This window comes from Sceloporus occidentalis, unplaced genomic scaffold, assembly GCF_023333645.1.
Source record: "Sceloporus occidentalis isolate IW3139 unplaced genomic scaffold, rSceOcc1.0.p SCAF_15, whole genome shotgun sequence".
NCBI lineage: Eukaryota > Metazoa > Chordata > Lepidosauria > Squamata > Phrynosomatidae > Sceloporus > Sceloporus occidentalis.
Window position 1 is genome coordinate 10,992,853 of NW_028316995.1, and position 8,833 is coordinate 11,001,685.

The 8,833-nt window shown below is 40.5% G+C and overlaps 1 non-coding gene across 1 annotated transcript; it reads right to left on the bottom strand.

The window, feature by feature from the left end:
* Positions 1 to 3,495: 3,495 nt before the first annotated feature.
* LOC149303237 (small nucleolar RNA SNORA35) lies at positions 3,496 to 3,625 on the bottom strand. The gene has a single exon (XR_016272051.1). It is a non-coding gene; the product is annotated as a small nucleolar RNA SNORA35 (small nucleolar RNA).
* Between the last annotated feature and the right edge of the window lie 5,208 nt (positions 3,626 to 8,833).

The window sequence follows — 8,833 nt, forward strand, 5'->3', positions numbered from 1 at the left end:
GTTCAATACAAATTGATTTTAGTTTTCTAAATACAGAAAGTGGAATCGGTTGGATATTGTATATAAAAAACTATGAGAGTGAGTTTTAAATCCATGATAATGGCAAATGCAGAGGGTGCTACTATTTGTATTATTTTTGGATATATAGACTGAGTTAATTGTCTTTTTTGAAGAAGTATGTTCATGAATTTGAATTACGTTTTGATACCATCTACAAACAACGAGACAATACCAGAACCCAGCCCATCCCGGTCTACGTATGTAAATTGTGTATGAAATACGTACATGCAAATCTTTCCTGTCAAAATAGCTACTGTTTTTCCTCATTACCTTAGGGTTAATAATGAAGTATTTAGGAAGAATGTGGAACACAGCTAGGCAAAAGAAGTGACCACGGCACCGTAACAGCATTTGGTAACTCTACTTCCAGAAGGTTTTCATTCAGAGCACTTCTATGAACATGTTCTGCTGCAGAAAGCTACTAGTTCATATCACTGGACGTTATTAGTCTGTATTTATTAAGAGCCAACATATGTCGCAGCTCTGTATAATTTAAATATGGGGATATAACATGTACGTATTAAAGATACTCTTACACATTACATACAGATACAACAGGCAATGTAGCACGGGAGGGTATGTCACACGTTCAGCATCTGATGTGGACACCATAACATCATATTATGTTAACTTACATTTATTCCGTATATTTGATTGTGTTTACTTATGTGACTTCTAAATGAAAGTACATCACTACGGGTTTTTTGTTGTTGTCGTTGTGACAGTACCTGTTCAGCCGAGCTGATGAGTAATTTTCAAACACAATGAGAATCATAGTCTCAGGCATTTTCTTATGTCATATAGCCAAACCCTACTTCAATTATCATCTCACACCCCAGTAATTAGTGACGTCATTATCCCTATGTTGCATATATCGTGATGCTCTAAAACCAATCCTGTTTTATGTACCCATGAAATATATATATAACATTTATCAAACATTGTGTGACTTGTGTATTCTAAATGTATTTATTTTCATGACATTTTTTCCACTAGTGCCAGGCACTGCACATCGCAGATCAAGTATTTTCTACCAGCAAGCACCTACTAGAAACTGAAAATGCGAAGATTATATATGAGTAAACTGGCATACTATGTTTTACTTTTAAAATGAGTCCCACTTGAATGTGTATGTAAGCAGTGATTCTGAAAACATGAAAAGTTTAAATGAATCTGAGAGACTGATTGCACTAACCTGAGCTTCCAATGTGATATTCCATCTTTTATTAACTTTTAACATTTTTGCTAAGTGGTAAACAAAGACACTCCAAGAATAATGGCAAAAAGTCACAACAAAAGACAGTAATAATAATTGTCTAATAACTTTATTTAATAATCATTTTATTTAAAGGAACAGTTTAATGTCCCAGACAGCTTCACCAAGGAACAATGTGTATTCTGTAGATTCATGCATTTTCATTAAAAATAAGCTTGTAATGCTGAGCGCCGTAATATGACGTCATTTCCAGCGCTCAGCAGTGAAGCAGCGCGCACCGCGGCAGAGCAGGGAGACTCGCCGCAGGACTGCTGGAAGGTAAGTTAAGTACAAGGGGGGGGGGTAGGGTAGATAATGAGAAGGTAGGGAGAGAAAGGGTAGATAATGAAAATGTAGGGAGAGGAAGGGTAGATAATAAGCAGTGCTGTTGGCAGGGGAGGGGGCGGCATTTCAAACTTCGCCCCAGGCGGCACTATGTCTTGGGCCGGCCCTAAATGTAATCATATCTGGGAACTCCCCTGGTTTGACCCACCCACATTCTGACACCCTGCCCACTTTCTCCCTGCTCACCGCCCCTGTTTTGACCCAGTAGGTGTTGTCTGTTGCTGGCCCTGTCCCTACATGCAGTTATACTCTCCCCCACATGCGGTTTCTATGCGCCTTACTGTGGCTTTGTTGATAAACATTACCATTTGGACTATGAGGAAAAAACTGTTTTTTGACTAGTCGAAAAGTAAGAGTTGGAATAAAAGTTTCTTCCTGTTGCATAGCACAGGTTTAACTGGTTGGAAACTAAGCGTACTAAGTATAATAAGAAAAGAAAACAAGGAAGAAAAAATTGTGATTGTCTGAATCGCTGTATTAATATTGCTATATTAAAACATTAAAGTTTTTTTTTAAATCAGAAGCCCAAATAAGCATAATCATTTAGAAATAGCAATAACACACAATATTGTAAAATATGAAGATTCATAGCAAATGTGGTATTAAAAACAACTACTATGTGGTGTCAACTTCCTTTTTTGTGTGCTTATAAATTCAATACAAAATATTTAGTTATAATAAAATAGCTGATGAAGTAGAAGGTTTTGATAAAGCGTTGCTCCCAACCACCCCATCTAAACCAAAGGTGTCCTTCTTTGATCACTTGAAATGTTGAGCGTTGTCACGGGCTGGCCCGGGAGGCAGCAGGTGATTGCCCCCCAGCTCCAAAAAGTTTTCTTGGGCAGCCCACTCACAGAGGTGGTAATATAGTGGGGTCTTGTAAGGCAACTTTTTTTAACAAATATTTTTATTTAGAATTAATTGCATGGATACAACAATTGTGTATGCAAAGATGTAACAATAATTAAAGGAGGGATCAAAGCCTGATTAACCCCTTCGTGACAAAGGCTGATTTTACTTTTTGTACCCTTCGTGACAATGGCTGTTTTATCGTTTCTGCGGTGTTTGTGTTTAGCTGTAATTTTCTCTTAACCCATTTACTAAACCCACACAAGTTATATATTGTTTTTTTCAGGACAAGAAGGGCTTTCTTCAGACACCAAAATTTTTTTCATATGATGTAATTTCCTATAATAAAAATAATAAAATATGACGAAAAATTGAAAAAAAACCACATTTTCTCACTTTTATTTGAAAAATCTTTTATTCATCATAAAAAACTACTGAAAAAACCTGCTAAATAGATTCTACTATTTGTCCCGAGTTTAGAAATACCCAATGTTTTTATGTTTTTTTGCTTTCTTCTACACGTTATGGGGCAATAAGTACAAGTAGCGTTTTGCTAATTCAAAACCATTTTTCTCTGAATCTGGTAATTCTGTCTCTATGTGGTATTTGGGGCATCTTTGAAGCCAGCAAATTAAATTTACCCCACCAAACCATATATTTTTGAAAACTAGACACCCCAGGGTATTTTAGATGCTGATAGTTTAACCCTTTCCATGCACTAATCCTACCACCAACCCTTGTCAAAGTTTGGGATAGTAATTGTTTTTGGTGTTTTTTTCACATACTTTGTACTTCAGGTGTGAAATTACAGCTCCTGGTATATGTTGCTGTCACACAACACCCAGATATGTGTCCAGCAACATCTCCTGAGTACATTGATACCCCACATGCATGGGTTTGTCAGATTGTTTGGGGGCAAAAGGGCCACATTTGGAACATGAGCAATTCAAATTCAGTAGGAATTTTACATCTGGGTAAAGAAAAATGCTTGTACCCAACTATCAGTAGGGACAGGTTACAAGAAAGCCTGGCCTATCTCCAAGAAGGGATTTGATCTAGCACCTTAAGTGGTCCCTCATGCCACGGAATGGACACAGGGGTCACTTGACAGTGCAAATAAAAACGCTTAAAAATGGTGGAGCAAATAAAAGCTAAAAAACAGTAAATGTAACAAAAAATTAAAAAAAAATACAAAAATGGAGCAGGAACAAAAAAAAAATTAAAAATGGGAAACTGTGTGATACAGCTTGAAGCAGTCACCGACACAGAGTGCAGGTTTTCCAGGGCAATCTGGACAGTAAAATGTGGTGTCCTTTCTTTGCCCCCTGCTGTAGCATACCCTGCATCTCTTTTGGGGATTCTGCTTCTTTGCTGTAGGGGGGATTTTAAAAATAAAATGGGTAGCCCCAATTCTGTTGGTTCCCATCACTACTTGGGGACCAGGTGCATCACGGTACAAGATACCTGAAATTACTTCGAGCTGAAACTGCAAAAAAGATAAATTGCAACCTTCTTGTACCAGGCCTTTGTCTTCCTCATAATGAGGTAGGGCTGTAGGAGTTGATCTGACAGATCAACTCCACCCATGTGCTTGTTATAGGCCCTGATGCACACTGGCTTTGTAGTGACCCCAGCTCTGCCACGGACAGAAACCTCCACGGTTCTCTCATCGTGGATGGTGCTCAGCATGCACACCTCTTTTCTGTCCTTGAACTTCAATGCCAAAAGCTCCTCTTGGCGTAGAGCTGAGGTCTCCCCCTTTCCTAGCCGGGTTCGTACCAGGCGTTGTGGGAAACCCAAGCGGTTCTTTTTTATAGAACCGCAAGCTACCGTATCGAAACAATACAGCAGCTTGAACAAAGGGACGCTTGTATAGAAGTTATCTACATACAAGTGGTAGCCTTTGTTCATAAGGGGGAATATTAGGTCCCAAACAATCTTGGCACTGGTGCCCAGATGATCTGGGCAACCTGGAGGGTCAAGGTAGCTATCCTTACCCTCGTATACCCGGAAGGCATGAGTATATCCTGTCTCGCTCTCGCAGAGCTTATACACCTTCACTCCATACCTGGAGCGCTTGGAAGGAATATACTGCTTGAATCCCAACCTTCCTTTATATTTCATTAGGGATTCATCCACGCAGATATTTTTTCCAGGTGTATAAACCTCTGGAAACCTGGCAGCGAGATGGGTAATCAGGGGGCGGATTTTGTACAGCCTATCAAACTGGGGGTCCTCCTTAGGGGGGCACAGGCTGTTGTCGCTAAAATGCATGAAACGAAGAATCATTTCATACCTTTGCCTAGTTATAGTTTGGGCAAAAATGGGGGTACTAAAGATGGGGCTGGTGCTCCAGTAGGAGCGGATGGAGGGCTTTTTTATAATGCCCATTAACATTGTGAGTGCCCAGAATTTAAGAAATTCTGGCACGTCAATGGGAGTCCATGGCTGTTTTGCCCAAAAAGAATTAGGGCTAGCAGCACGGTGCTGCTGGGCATAAATGTTTGTTTGTGTGACAATGTCTCCCAAGACATCGTCTCCCAAAAAAACCTGCACAAATTGCAGTGGAGTGAATCCTGTAACATCAATATTGATGCCAGGAATTCCAGAAAAAGGAGGGATAGCTGGCTTGTACCTATTAGGCGCTACCCATGCCTCTGGTGCACTGCCACGACTACGTGTGGTAGGCGTCCTAACAGCCACAGATACATCACTAGATGTATCTGTGAACTGACCAACGTCAAAATCTGACGCTGTATCAGTGGCCTCAGAATCTGTGGCCAAAAAGGTATACGCCTCCTCAGCCGTATACCGCTGCATGGTAAGAATTGCAGCAAAAATAGTGGGGAAGGAAAGGGTTAATGGCTATAATAAAAAATAAAAAAAAAACCTAAAAAAAGTAAAAAAAACTAAAAAAAGTAAAAAAACATGTAAAAAAAAACAAACCCAAAAACAATTGCCACTATGCAAGATCACTGTTTATGCAGTGATCAATGGCAATGAAGGGGTTAATATTATATGGGTGGCTCTTATAAGAGCCTTTGGATCAATATATATATATTTTTATTAGGGAATACCTGAAATACCAGAACACACCGATCTGTCTCTCTCCCTCACTAGAAGCAAGTGAAGGAGGGGGGCAGATCCAATACTGATCAAAGGCAATGTTTAGAAAACATTGCCTTTGATTTATCAAATCATGATCACTCTTATGAGTGATCTGACCACTAGGGGTGTTATTCACTGGATGTCCATGACATCCAGCAACACCCCCCCGATGATGTCAGCAGGCTCCGCCCCCCGGCTTGATGGGCGCCGCCATCTTGAAACACCGCGTGTGTTTCGAAGACACCGGCACCGGGAAGGTAAGTTGAGCATTTAGGAAGCGATCGCGAGTCGCTTCCTTTGCTAAACAGGTGTTGCAAAGATGCCTCGATACTGAGGCATCTTAGCAACACCAGCTAAGCAAAGGAAGCGACTCGCGATCGCTTCCTAAACCCGTTTTTCGGCGGCGGGCGCCGCCATGTTTGAAAGACGTGCAGTCTTTCAAACATGTTTTTTTTTTGCTCCTAGGAGCGATCGGGGGGGGGGCGGGAATGTTTTTTTTGGTGTTGCTCAATGCCTCGATGTCGAGGCATTAGAGCAACACCGTTTGAGTGAAAAAATCGATCACGGATCGATTTTTTCACCCGTTTAAAGACGTGCCGGTCCTGGCACGTCAATTGTCATAATCGTCACGATTTTCAGTGACGTGCCCGGACCGGCAATTGTCACGAAGGGGTTAAGGGGTGATGAGGTGTATGTGCATGTATTTAAAATACAATCTAGGACCTGCCTTTATAATGCTACCACGTTGTTTCCCCTGAAATTTGGTAGATGTAACCCTTGTTTTGTTGCTTGTTGTAGTTTGGCGGGCTTATGTTCTTCTAGATAAAGGTTGGAAAAGCTGAGTTGAGTAGTTTATTTTTAAATAAAATAAGTAAGACCTGTAGCATGTATAGTAAGCAGGAAAAGCATTTTAAAAATGGCAGCCCTTCCCATGTAGGTCAGAGTCAGTGATTGGCAAGCTTTCAGTTCAGCAATGATTTTCAGCTATGATTAGTTCCATATTAATATTGTATTTCTTCTGACATTTTGGATTATTGAAACGTAGGTATTGTGAAAAAGATGTTGCCCAAGTAAGTGATGTCTGCGGCATATTTAAGGACTGTGTATGTTTATTCAAAGAAGGGCAGTTGATTTATCATAATTTATTTTGAAACCACTTATTTTGCCAACATCATCAATGATGGGGAGGTTTGCCACATAGAGCAGAATATCATCCGCAAAAGCTATGACTTTGAGTGATTGATTTCCTATAATGATTTCTGGAGTTGTTTTCTAAAAGGTACAGAAATAGATCTAGTGCAATGTAAAATAATTGGTAGAGGCAGGGGACATCCCTGACGAACTCTTATTTCAACTGGTATGGGAAGAGATTACTGTATACGTAAAAATTAAAGTAGTGGGATGTGTGTATAAATTTCTTGAAAAGTGCAAGTTGGTGCTGAAAAAAATAAATTTCTGGAGTAAGTGCTTTGTATATACCTATGACAGGGTTGATGGATGTGACTAATCCTATTTGGTTGGGTGATAAAATGGACGGTAAAATTAAGTAAAGTTTGGTGATTTTTGTGGAGTTGGTGGAAAGCTTTAGGTGCCCTCACCACCTTCTTAATTGGTGTCCAGAAATGCTCTGGCTAGCTGATGGGAATAAAGCAGGAGTGGCTAGGGATGGAGGAATGGCTGCCTTTCCACCATAGTGCTCAACTCCAGAGCCTTGTGTGGTGGCCACGTGGGAGCTGCAAGAGGTATCAGTGGGCCTCCAGCCCCTGAGCCTCAATGCAAAGGTTGCAAGCTCAGTGTGACATTGTCCAAACATTTGGACAGTCCCACAAAAAAGGACACTTGAGAGGTATGGTGTTTCTGGATTGTTTCTGCCCTTCGAGGTTCAAAAACCTGAAAGTCACACCACACAATACTGGCACATAAGTCAGAATAACGGTACATGGGAGGCATTAGGGGCAATGGGGCACTGTCTAGACCTGGCCAGACCAGACCAGAAAAATCAGTTAAAACAAATATGAGCGCATATAGTTGACCTAAAGTTTTAACCTTTAGAGTTACAGAGAATAGGCAATGCTCTTCTGTTAAGATCTGTATTTGTAAAGACAGTATAGTTCATTCTATTAGGAAAGGCTGTTTTTCATAAATTTGATTGCTTTGCACATGGATCTATTTTTTACTTTTATTTGTGCTGGGAGCTGACAGAACGAAGGGGCGGAGGGAACACATATTTAGTGTCTCAGCATCTGAAAATGCAAATAATAAATGTTTATTTATCACACTCTCAAGTCTGAGTAATAATCTGAATTATTCTAGGTTAATTAGCATTATATTTACATTATATCTACATACCAAGTCATTTCCCTCCACATCCTTCCTAAATTTGCCTTCGCTGCTAGTATAATTATTAAGCAGAAGACTGCAACAGGGGAAAAGTAGGCAACATATCTTCAGACAGCTGTTTTGATGCACTTGTAATTTTAAGACAAATTATTAGAGGTAGAAGATGTATCTATAGCTCAGTGTATCTAACATATTGGACTCGATTCAATGCAATAATCATGGAAAGGCTGGCCTAGGGGCATGGGGCAATTGCAGGGGTACAACTTGGACCAGCCCAGTCTCAGAGGTGGCAACGTGGCTGGGTCACTTACCGCAATGTTACATGACCCCATGGTAAAGGCGAGGCTATAAACATAACTTAACAGAAATATATAATTGGGTGATAATATAAGTGTTTGTGAATTGGCAAAAATGCAAGTAAGTCTAACTTGCAATTTCACAAAGTCAGGTTGCTTTAGCACTCACAAAATATAACTTTCAACAAGGATGCAGAGTTGAGTATATGTGAGTTGACACGAGTTGGAAAAAAAGGTGGAATACATCTTCCAAATGCACGGGGTTGCTGTTGCATGTGAGTAAATATACATGCTCCTGCTCAGCCACTGACTGATCCTCTCTTCTCTCTGCAATGATTTTCACCATCCACCCTCATGCCAACCAAAGGGTGTATGGATAAACATCATCCCCATCATCCAAGGGGCTTAGAGGTGGGGAAGGTAGGTAGGGTTTTGCTTTTTCTTAAAAAAAACTTTATCCCCACCACCTCACAGGGCAGGAATGAAGGAAGAGGGAGAAGCCAAGGGATGGTATGGCGAGGGGCTTTTAATATTTTTTAACCTCTTTCACCCCCAGTAGGTGGGGTGGGGGAGATACTCC